This window comes from Pseudorasbora parva, chromosome 10, assembly GCF_024679245.1.
Source record: "Pseudorasbora parva isolate DD20220531a chromosome 10, ASM2467924v1, whole genome shotgun sequence".
Lineage (NCBI taxonomy): Eukaryota > Metazoa > Chordata > Actinopteri > Cypriniformes > Gobionidae > Pseudorasbora > Pseudorasbora parva.
The window spans coordinates 22,643,997-22,655,918 of NC_090181.1; the positions used below are offsets into that span (position 1 = coordinate 22,643,997).

General features: G+C 39.2%; 1 protein-coding gene across 1 annotated transcript in view; it reads right to left on the reverse strand.

Annotated features, from left to right (window-relative positions):
* The window catches only part of sgms1a (sphingomyelin synthase 1a), a 28,709-nt gene extending 16,993 nt beyond the window's left edge, over positions 1-11,716 (reverse strand). Inside the window, exon 1 of the mRNA XM_067455552.1 lies at positions 11,442-11,716. The gene's annotated coding sequence lies outside the window, so the exon portion shown is untranslated. The remainder of the gene's footprint in view (positions 1-11,441) is intronic.
* Positions 11,717-11,922: the final 206 nt, after the last annotated feature.

The window sequence follows — 11,922 nt, forward strand, 5'->3', positions numbered from 1 at the left end:
ACCATTTGACCGATGGTTGACCGTATCAACGTTAACCGATCAAAGTTATAAGTTTAAAAAAAATAGTTATCTCTACTATAAAAAAGTGATTAGGCTATTATAGACTGGACTAAACAGTACTACAGTTAGCCATCTCATTCCAAAATCTTTTTGTGTGAAGTGAACAAATCCCTCACTCAATTTTTCATAACTTGCCTGTTTGTACTTCATAAACCAATAAAAACATTTGGCGCGAGGTCACAGCGTTTGGGTTTGCGTGCTCACAAGGTTTGCAAAAAGTAAACAGGCTAAAACACTCGAGGTTAGAGCCAGGGCAGACGACAGTATGAAGCGTGCATTCTCCATAAGATGGGCTTACATTAGGAAATATATTACATCTACATTTCAGTGGTAACACATAAGGTGTTGATCATCATCTTTCTTTTTCCTTGTTAGCACTACCTCAAACTAAAGCAGCGTCTCTTCGAAGTTGTCATTTTCTTAAATGAGCCGCGGCAATATTTCAAATGAGCTTCTAACACTAGACAATATGCCTTTATTTTCAACGCGATCACCTTGTACCCTAACCATTTTGAAACTAAGGAGCCATTTGTCCTCCGATTACAAACAAGCTCCTTGGCGGCGCGTTTGCAGGACTCATTTTTCACACTGTAGAGGATTTTTAAAAAGTGACGTAAGTGAAAGGGAGGCGGCGGCACCGGGACAGTGTGTGTGTGTGTGTGTGTGTTTGTGTGTGTGTGTGTGTGTGTGTGAGAGCGGGAGGCAGAGCGGCAGAGAGATGCGTCAGAGTTGCGAAATTGCAGGCGCGGCTCGTGGCTGTTATTTCAAATAGCGCAGCGTATTTTAAACTAATTGGTTAACCGGTTTCAACCGGCTAATGAGGCTCGGTGGTCGGTCAAGAACATTTTTAGTTTTCGCCATCCCTAAAACCAAGTAGCCGTTAGTGTGTAAAAGATATTTCAGTTAAGTGTAATCTTTATAATTAAAATGACAAGAACAGTCTGTGCCACAAACAAAGGGCGTTTGGGTCTCCCAAAACAAGTTTAAAGCTTTAAAGTTATTATTACATTATTATACTCACCCTGTGCCCGCACATCTTGTTAATACGATTAAATTCTGATATTTAACGTATGCATTGAGTGCAGTAATTGTGTATTTTTATGCATGTGATTAAGTGAAGTGTGTAATCAGTGCATTAACTGCTTGAAAACACAGCTGGAATACTCCAGAGTCTTGCACTTAAAACCACATCAAAACACCACCTGCCATCTAAATGCACTGATAGAAGCTTATCTAACATTCATAAAAACATGATTGCAAGGTATTGCAAGTGATGCGGTATAATTCAGTACAGTACAGTCCGATTCGGGACAGTAAACCGGGGACAGATCCGGCTTGCGTTTTCACCAGTACGCTTATGATAGGTGTGGTGTAGCGATCAACGTCATTCTCACACGAAGAAGACAGCAACACAGTAAACAACAATGGACGACATACATCAAATCTTGTTCTTGCTTCTCTGCAAATGGCTGTTGTCACAAGAAAAGACACTTTGTTTGAGTCAAGGCTGCAGTGTACAAAAAAAATTAAATAAACAGCCGAAAATGCACTTGCAAGTGACGATTCTCTGTTAACCAATCAACGTTCTGCAGTGAGTCTAGCTTCACCCTTTAGTACCGGACTACTGAGCTAGGTTTGCCAATACAAGGGTGCCAAAAAAGTGGTATGGTACGGTTCGGAATTAGGGTACCATTCACAACTTCTGACAATGAAAACTGCAAAATATGTGTACCGTACTTAGTCTATGGGGGTGCTCTAGGGTTAACAATACACTCATGTCACGATTCGATACAAATCGCAATACTGAACTCATGATACGATAATATAGTGATATTTTAAGCAAAAATAAAGAAGAGACTGACCCACAAATATTGAACCACTGCATTCGTCGAATCTCTTACACAGACAAGCACACAAAATGTTAATTTCCTGATAATTTACTCCCATCTCATCAAAGATGCTCATGTCTTTCTTTGTTCGAAAAGATATTACGTTTCATGTTTTACTTCCATGTACGTGACGCCCAGGTGTGTGAACTTTCCGACAAAGATGACATCATACGTACTGAAGAACAACAACATTGAAGTCACGCTTCATGGTTTCGCTAGATAAGACCATATTCTTTGGCTAGGATCGTGCAGAGCTTCTGAAGCCCTTCGAAATGGCATTCATTTTGACCTTCAACACGTTGACTGCCATTGAATACATTATATGGAGACAAATCCTGGAATGTTTTCCTAAAAAAAAAAAAAAAAAAAACACTTTCTTTTCGACTGAAGAAAGAAAGACATGAGCACTGAAGTGAACTAAGACTTTAAGTGTGAACGCTGCCATCCTAACCGGACTAGGGCTGAAACGATTCCTTGTAAAATAATTTGCCTTAAAGGGATACTTCACCGCTTTTTCATATTAAACTATTCCCTTAACTAAAACGAGTTGATACATACTAGGGGTGTGACGGTTAGTATATAACCATGAGACCGACGGTTATAGTTAAACACCGTCATTAGAACTCTATAACCGCAAAACCATGTTATTAAAATATTTTTTACAAACATAAAAAAAAAGATGCACTCCAGGGGGAAATTGAATCAGCTGACGAGAGAAACGGAGGCGGAGTTAGTGGTGCTTCGGAGGCTGCTGGAGATGATTCGGGAGATGTCTGTGCACCACCCCCTACCAAGAAGAGAAATCTTGGAGATCATCATCTTAATAAACGGAGGTCTGAAATCTCTGCCCCTTTACCGATCAGATCGCTATCTCTAAGAACAGACAAATGACTCTACGGCTAATCAACTAGCATGGTGGAGAGACAATGAAACGCACTATCTGCTCTTAGCAAAATTGGCACGTAAATACACCAACATGCTTCACCATGTACACAACCTGACCAGATTATTTTTGAGTGTGCGTCCTTATATGACGTACACAGCGCGTGCCGTGCTCACATGCACCAAGCTATGTTGACAAGAGAGGGATAAACTTTTTATTTCGTAAGAAGTTATGAAGATAATGTTGGCATAATTACACTGTCCCTAAACCTACACATTTAAGCAAACAATCAATTACTTCAACTGCGCCTGGCATTAGAGTTTATTTTTTCTGAGATGATTATTACACTTTACAACAAATGAATAGCTTTTATGTATAAGTCCTGGTGGCCGTTGAGACTTGCTATGGCATCCGTAAACAAATTTCAGCTGCTGGAGAGGACGGCGTCGACATCTGATGCGGTAGACAAACTGAAACCTGTGATGACTGCATAGAGGCACTTCATATCGATTAAGTGGATAACCTGCTGTTTCAAACATTAAGTTAACAATTTATTTTTCCATACAGGCTGTGGCCTGAGTCCTGTTTATGACTGTCAGACTGTTAATGCATTTTTTATTCAAACTAAGTTGTCCTATAACAGACGTCATTTATGACGTGACATTCTGATAGCATTTAGCTTAGCCCACTAAGCCCAGGTCACTCACTATAGCCACGTTTCGACCGCAGGAACTTTACCCAGGAACCAGGAACTTTGGGGTGGTACTCGGTGTGTTTAGACCGCAGGAACCAGGGTCTAAATGAAGTTCCGGGTAAATATTTCCCCCTCCAAACGGCCCTGCTCGCGAGGTTGTACTTTTTCAAAGTTCAGGAACTTTCAAGGGCGGGACTTGGATGCTGAACATGCATGGTTTAGCTCACGCAGTATTTTATTTCAACCTGTTTTTTTTAAAGTCTTTTGCGATTTTCGGTCTGCGTTCAGTAAATATCAGTCTTGTGCTCTCTGTCTGATGGTGCGCGTTCATCTCAGCCATCTCACGTTCAATGTCCGTAATAGCTGATAATAATATACATTGTCATTTTAAATCTAGCTTTACAAGCTTTCTGAATATGCTGCTGAATCTGCATATTAGTGCTCTTTTCTGTCGTTGTTAATTACCTCTTTAGTAAAACTATACATAACCAGCAAAAGCAGCACAGCTTGAATCTCTTCCATACTCGTTATTATTTTTTTTTTACAGTCTATATTTTTCACCATGTATAACGACCTGACCGATTACTTTTAAGTGTGCGCCTTTACATGACGTGACAGCGCACGCCGCGCTCATGTTGACAAGAGAGGAAAGCTCATTTTTCTGAGGGGTAAACTTTTTATTTAGTAAGTTATGAAGATAATGTTGGAATAAGGACAGCGTATATTGCCCAAGGCAGTTTTTAATTTAACTGCGCCTGACAGAAGATTTTTTTTTTCTGAGATGATTATTACACTTTACAACAAATAAATAGCTTATATAATACTGACAGAAATGAGAGAGGGATAGAATAATTGGTAGAATATTCGATTACTAAAATAATCGATTGCTGTAGCCCTAGTGCGGACCAAACAAGCAGACGGAAACCACTGAAAAGCTGAGTCTTATTACGGTTACAAACAAACTCTGGTGGGGTTCGACAGAAATATGCAATAAAACACTGGCCATAGACATCTAAGCAAACCAAAAAGGACAGGACGTGGTCACCCGATGCGACCCTAAAAAAGGCAGAATTCGCTGTCATCTTTTTTTTGTGCAACGGAGGAATTCCTGGCGCTGTTTTGTGTTTTGACTCGGGATGCACCGGTTGACCGGCCAAAAAACGTAACCGGACGGTTTTTGCTTCTAGCGCTACCGGCAACCGGCTGTTTTTTCTTCTTCTTTCTTTCCGCCAATTTTTCAGGAAGTGCGCCTGCTTGCACAATCCACATACGCTTATATTGCAATCATTCGCGAACATGGCACTTGTGTGGAAGTATTTTGCAATATCGCGCAGGACTGGAAATGCAGAGCTACCTGTCTGAAGCACAGATACCAAGAAGCGAACAGACGTTGGTGTACTGCCGCACAAATAAGAGCCCCTCTCCTGCACTCGCTGAAGTTGCGCAAGCTTACCTCTCTGCGCTGTGCACAAGTGTAGATAATGAGCGCTTTTTTCAGCTCAGCTTCTCACGTGTTGGATGAGAAACGAAACAGACTAACTTCTGAGAAAGCCGCAATGCTTCTGTTTATAAAGAAGAACATCCATGCACTTTTGAAGTGAAATTCTATCAGTTAAGGAATTAAAAAGCACCTGATGTAGCATCTGTTTTCTTTTCTTTTTTGCACTAAACATTATTTGATTTAACAGTTTGGAACAATGTATTTATATACTTTTTTTTTTATTATTTAATTTAATTATTTTATTTTATATAACTGGTAAAGACTTTTTTTCTTCTTTACACTGAATTTAAAAACATATGTTGATTCTGTTGTTTGGATTGCAGAATATGCAGTTGTTAGAAGTTAGTGTTAATTTTTACATAGGTTCAACCTAATTTAATTTCCCATTAATTTCAGATTGCAAACTTGTTTTCATTGGCCAAAAGCCAATTTGGCCTATTAAATACCACAAAAAAAAACCCTATTGTTCATGTATACTTTCTTTATTATTTGTTGCTTAAAATAAAATCAGTATCAGAATCGACCAGTTTGCTTTTAAAAAATTGGTATCGGAATCGGCCATGTAAAATCATGATCGGTGCATCCCTAGTTTTGACTCAACATATTTTATAAACTCTTCACAAGTTTTCAGTTGGTCTAAATGCCATCATACGTACACACATATAACAAGCGCATTTAGACCAGAAAACAGCATTGCTTTGGATGTTCGGTAAGTTCCATTGCAAAATAGTTTTTATTTTATTTTTTGGTATCTTGGTTCGGTCTTAAAAATGACAGTATAAATGCCAAGCGAACCAGGACTAATTATAACTATTATTTTCTTTTTTGGTCTGGACTAAAAAATAAATACATAATAAATATTTTTTTTAAATCAAGAGAACCGAACACACTCATGGCAGACAAAAGCCATGAAAGACTTCGCTTCAAAGATGAAATGACTACAACCCACCTGGACAGAACTAAAACTGCCCCCCGACACACGCACACACACACACGTACGCACACAAACACACACACACACACTTGTGATCGGGGACAACGAGGGGGACCTACAAATGTCTTCTATGATACAAAGTCTCCTCATTGAGCCCACCAATTAAAAAAAATGGTCCTGGGCTCCATAAATTTAAGGGACAGCCCTGCTTGTGAATGTTGTTATTAACCTCCTTGGGATATTGATGACCTCTTCCTATAATTAGACGGTGAGACATTTCACTTTAAGTAGGACAAATTGTATGAAAGTAAAAAACAGGAACAAGAGGGCGTGCGTTTGAGTACAAAAGCAAAACAAAGACAGAAAGAAAGAAAGAGAAACTGGAAACACAGAAAGAGAAAGGGTGGAGCATGAAAGAAACTGAAGACATGTCAAAAAGACTCCACATCCCCATAGATTGCAAAACCAGATGAATCACCAGTTTCTTAATCTTACATCACATCTGACTTGTTTAGGGTTACATAAATATGTGGAGTAACAACGTCTCACCAGAGACCCGTGATTTATAACTTCCTTTATAGGCCTATATGTGAAACACGCCTATAAACACAAATGTTTCTATCGCCCTCTGCTCTCCTTCCCAGTATTTAGAAACACATTTTTCCTCACTATGACTTCCATGATGTGGCCCAGTTTTAAGTCATTCCTGAGGGAGATTTTTTTTAAGTGGTTTTGGCCACACATGGTCACAACACAAACCATGGAAAACTTCTGACTTGATTTTATTCAGCCTTCCCTTCCATGCCATCAAAAAGATCAGGCAATTTACTATCTAGCTTAAGACCAATTGATTTAACTATTCGTTCAAGAATGTGATTTTACAGCATTCTGACGGGGTCAATGAGCTCTTCCAAGATATCAATGTAAAGCTGAAAGAACAAGGTCAAAGTCCTAGTATCAACTTTGAGGATGTAGAAGCTCACTGGAATTCAAGTACAAATAATATTTTACCTTCTACTTTTGTTTCAACAGACCCAAAGGACTTTACCCCAAAATTAATACTTTTTCTTATTAATTACTCACCCTCAAGTTGTAAGACAAACCCGTATGAGCAAACAAAGAGAAGTTACCCAGAATAACAGACTCTGTTACTATTAATTTTGAGTTCATGGAAAAGGATGGAAAAGAAGTGAATGGTTTTCTAACATCTCCCTTTTCTATTCCAAGAAAATAATGGGAAGAAGGAAAGTCATACAGGTTTAGAACAATGCTGAAACAATAGGCCTAGGCTTGGCTTGAAACCACCCAAAGGAGGTCATAAAGTATTTGTGTAAAAAAACAATAGTGAAATATTGTTTTAAATAAATCCATTCACTTTTTGGTATATGCTTTTTCCAACAATGTTTTAGTAAACAAAAGGGCTACAGACAGCTAGTTCAAATCTGATTTTTTATTTTTTTATATTTTAAGGGTGTACTCACACTAGGCACGGTTGCCATGAACCGGGCCCGAGTACGATTGTCCCCCCTCCCCACTCCCCCGCTGGCCTGCACTCACATAGGAGGGTTTCAGCATTCGTGCCGGAGCACGCTTACGTCATTATGGTGCGACGGTTTCAAGATAAACAGAAAGAGCGGCGCTCTCTGAACACAATGGAGTCCATCGCTCTGTTTTCTTTGTGGATAATTTTGTGTCGTTTGGTCCATGGTGGTCCACAGCCCTCTCACAGCCTGTTGTTAAACAGATGTTTCGCCTTAGTGGCACGAAAATGTTCACGTAATCGTGCTGCTCGTATTATGAGGTTTGCAAGGTACCAGCTGAAGTGCAGCAAGGACTTTGCAGCTTTGATTACGGACTCCAGCACGGTTAGCGCTCACACTGCATGTGAACCGCGCCCGAGTCCAACTGATCCGTGCTCTGGCCCACCTCTTCCAAGCGGGCCAGGGCCGGCTAATCGAGCCGACCCCGGGCACGGTTCTGAGCACTCACACTAGTCAAACGCACTCGGGCACGGTTCAAACTGGCTAGTGTGAGTACACCCTAAATCACATGAAATCTGAAATCAATTTAAGCAACATTCATAGGTTGTTTGAAATCCTATTCAAATCAATTTCTAGACATCCATTTCAGTGACCGACTGTGCTAAATGTGTACACTAACGAACACAGAAATCGTATTAGCTTGAGGAGCCAAGAGCTGTCATTATTTAACGCGTTTTTACAAACTCACACTAAAAGCCACAATATGTAATTTTTCACCACTAGAAGAAGCGTATTAAAGCTACACTGTGTGATATTTTCCCCCATCTAGCGGTGAAAAGGTATTTGACCATCCAGTGAATATTACTTTCTGTTCCTCTCAATTCCAATTTCGTTTTAACTCCTACGGTGGCCGATTTAGTCCAAAATGAACATGGCAATCCCCCTCTTCACATTCAACACGGTGCCATCAAATGTTAAAACATGAAAGGCGAAGCTTGAATTTACGGGTATGTCCCTCTTTGGCTAATGTACTTTCAAGATGGAGGAACAACATGGAGACCGGCATTCGAACCCCTCACCTGTATGTATTTTCAATGGCATATTATAAACTTATTAGAAGTAAATATACATTAATGAGCACATATATTTTTGAAACAACTAAGTGTTTTTAGCTAAGAATAAACTAAACAAGTTACTCAGTGTAGCTATAAGGTGTAGCTTGATGATGCCTCGATTTTGCAGAGCGTTTATTATGCCGCGGATGACCGTTTCAGCTTTTGTCGGTCCGGTATATGTGGGGTAGCGCTATGCTGTTTAATCCTATACATTTGAGTTTTTTGAAAGTTATGTAATAATGCTACTCTGTGCGTTCACTCAGCAACGTCATCCGCGGAGGCCATATCTCATTTCACATAGATCGCTCACAACCCGCGAAAAGTTCAAACGGCTGATGACATCAGCAGGGGATAGCGCGCCGACACATCGCTGGGCCTCTGGGTCGTTCTATCACTACACATCAAAATTTGATTGGCTGATGACCCACGTCAGTCAAAGCTATGGTCCAATGGAAAATGGCAGCTTAAATGGAAGGCAAGCTATTCTACCAGTGCTGGTCCTCGGAGCTGTGATGCATTTAGATGATGACATATGAAAAATACAGCTCAGCTGCACAAAAAATAAATACATTATTTCTGGAAATATAATCGTAACATTTTATTTATATATATATATATATATATATATATATATATATATATATATATATATATATATATATATATATATATATATATATATATTAGGGCTGTCAAAGTTAACGCAAATTCATTTTAACGGCACTAAATTTATTAACGCGCGTTAACGCAGCACGCATTTTCTGTTTGATCCGTGGCATAGCCCGTAGTTGGAAAAAGTGAGAGCAGTCAGACGCAAAGGATGCAGCAGCAAACATAAACAGAGAAAGAAAAGGGTTGACATTAACATTACTATTCTAAACCAAAAGTGCAGTTATTGCCTACATAAGCTACCATATTTTCTGTTTAACTTTTATTAGACTCCAGGTCTATAAGAAAGAAAAGTGCGTTTTTTCACTGAGCAACACAGCGCGATGCACTGAAGCTCACTCTCGCTCATTCTGAGGTAAATCATTAACACCATTACCACTTACAATACATGTGTTTTATTGAACTAAATACATTACAATTGACTAAAACGAATGCACAGGTTACTTTTCTGAACAAGCGCGCTCCCGAGTCTGTGTTACTCACAATGTTCAGGTGAATCGCGGCACAGTTCCACACACACACACACACACAAAATACCGGCAGTTCAATAGGGAACGCAGATCTCTTAAAGGGGCCGCACTATATTCCTACAGGCCTCCTCCAGGTATGGTGTGGTTCTGGTTCGTCAGGTCCGCAAGACAGCTTTCACATTACCAATTTTTCATACGAACTGTGCCCTGCTCTGAATTAAACTGCCAGTGTAAAAACTCCCTTATATTCTTAAAATGAGAGAAATCACTGCTTATTCTTAATTTTTAAGTTTAGGCTTAAGAGACATGAACAATTTCTTTGATAAACATTTATGACCTTTGATACGTCTAGTCTTTGTGGTGTATTATTGAATATTATTAAATAAGTATTGTTTCACTAATAATAAATGTACATTTGCATGAAGCATGCATATTTGTTGATACCCATGTTGATTAGAGTATTAAAAACTTAATTTAAACTTAATTTAAGATGCATCTACAATTGCTAAAAATGTGTGATTAAATTGTGATTAATCGCTAGTTAACTCACGACAATCATGCGATTAATCGCGATTAAATATTTATATATATATATAATATATATATATATATATTATATATATAGACTGATCTTGAGTCTACGTATATATATATATATATATATATATATATATATATATATATATAATTAATTTTGGCAGGGCCAGCAGAGAAGGCCCTGACAGCCCACCACTGCTATTAGGCTTAGTAAAACATGGTGCTTGAGGCAAATCAAGAAAATGAAATTGTTTTTTATTAGTCTTATTGTTTTAAATTATGATTAGTTTTGTGTCAATTATAATATCCAAACAGCTGCTCATCTGTCTAATAAAATGCATAATATATTAAAGTTTCTTTGGTGTTTCCATGGTTTCTACAAAATAAAACGGAAAATCAAGGGTATTAATGAGTTTATGATGTCATGATAGGTGACGCACGCCACGGTCCATGTCCTGGTTAAAAAACTGCTTATTTATCTTGATTTAAACATTATTGGAAACATTTGGTTAATATTTTACATATTGTGCCTTTAAAAATACAAAAATCGTTATTATTGTGTAGGCTATAAAATGTCTAGACGGTTAACATTAGCAAACTGTACTAGGAATCCAAAAAAAACAAAAAACATTTGAATTAAGCGAGACGAAAATGTAACTGTAAATCTTTTTTCGGTGGCATATTTGGGCAATGTTTTTTTAATAGGACTAAGATGTGTCGTAAACGACCACAGAGAGCAACATGTGGGCCACACAGCCTCTAACAATTATTTTCACACACTTTTTATCACCAGACTCGGCAGCACTGAGCCTGTGGTTATTTTCGCGGTTTTTGTAAATAGCGCGTTTGTGGTGAAAAGAAAAGCGTTACGCTCGATTACACTAACTGTTACGTTACAACGGCCATCGAAATCACAAACAAATATGCTTTCCACTAATACGTGGCAAAAGCTGGCGGTGTGTTGTGTCATAACGCCTCTTTACCTTCAGAAACGGTAGAGCTGGTCCAGATGACTAGGCAAGCGATTAAAAAGAGATTACACAGCAAAGGATCACTCGACTCTGGTGGAAAATATATTCCCCTAGTCCACAGTGGGCGGTTATTATTTATATACAGACTAGTTGACGTCAACATACAAGGAAGGTGTTCTTAGAAGGGCCCTGGGAAAAGTAAGGATCAAAAGCTCTGTTGAGTCTACGTTAACTCACCGTGTTTCTTCCTTCTTTTTTTCCAACGGAGACTTGTAGCTCGTCCGATCCTGAGCCGTCGCGATCTAACGCGATCGCGAACCAGGCCAAAATAACACACGCCTCTCCTGACAATCCCGCTATCGCGTAATATATCCCCGTCAGAAGTGGGTAAGTGTGTTGTGGTGAGGCCGGTCGTTTTGGTCGCGCATACGAAGCTGGAGACGTGCGCGCCAGTGGGCGGATTATTAAAAAGCAGTAGGTGCTGCGTGAAGAAGAAGAAGAAGGTGGGAGGGAGAGAGGGAGGGGGATCCCATCTTGTTCCACTGCCAGTGACGTGCTACTCAACGGCCCGCCCCTCTCCGAGGTCCAACCATAATGTAACACTGGATTTACATTCATAGGCGAAGTCTATTTAGCCACATTCTTTCCCGTGGCAAAATAGGCTCAATATGATTACATTTAGTGTTTTTGTATGGGTTTAGTTGCTCTGCAGACGCCT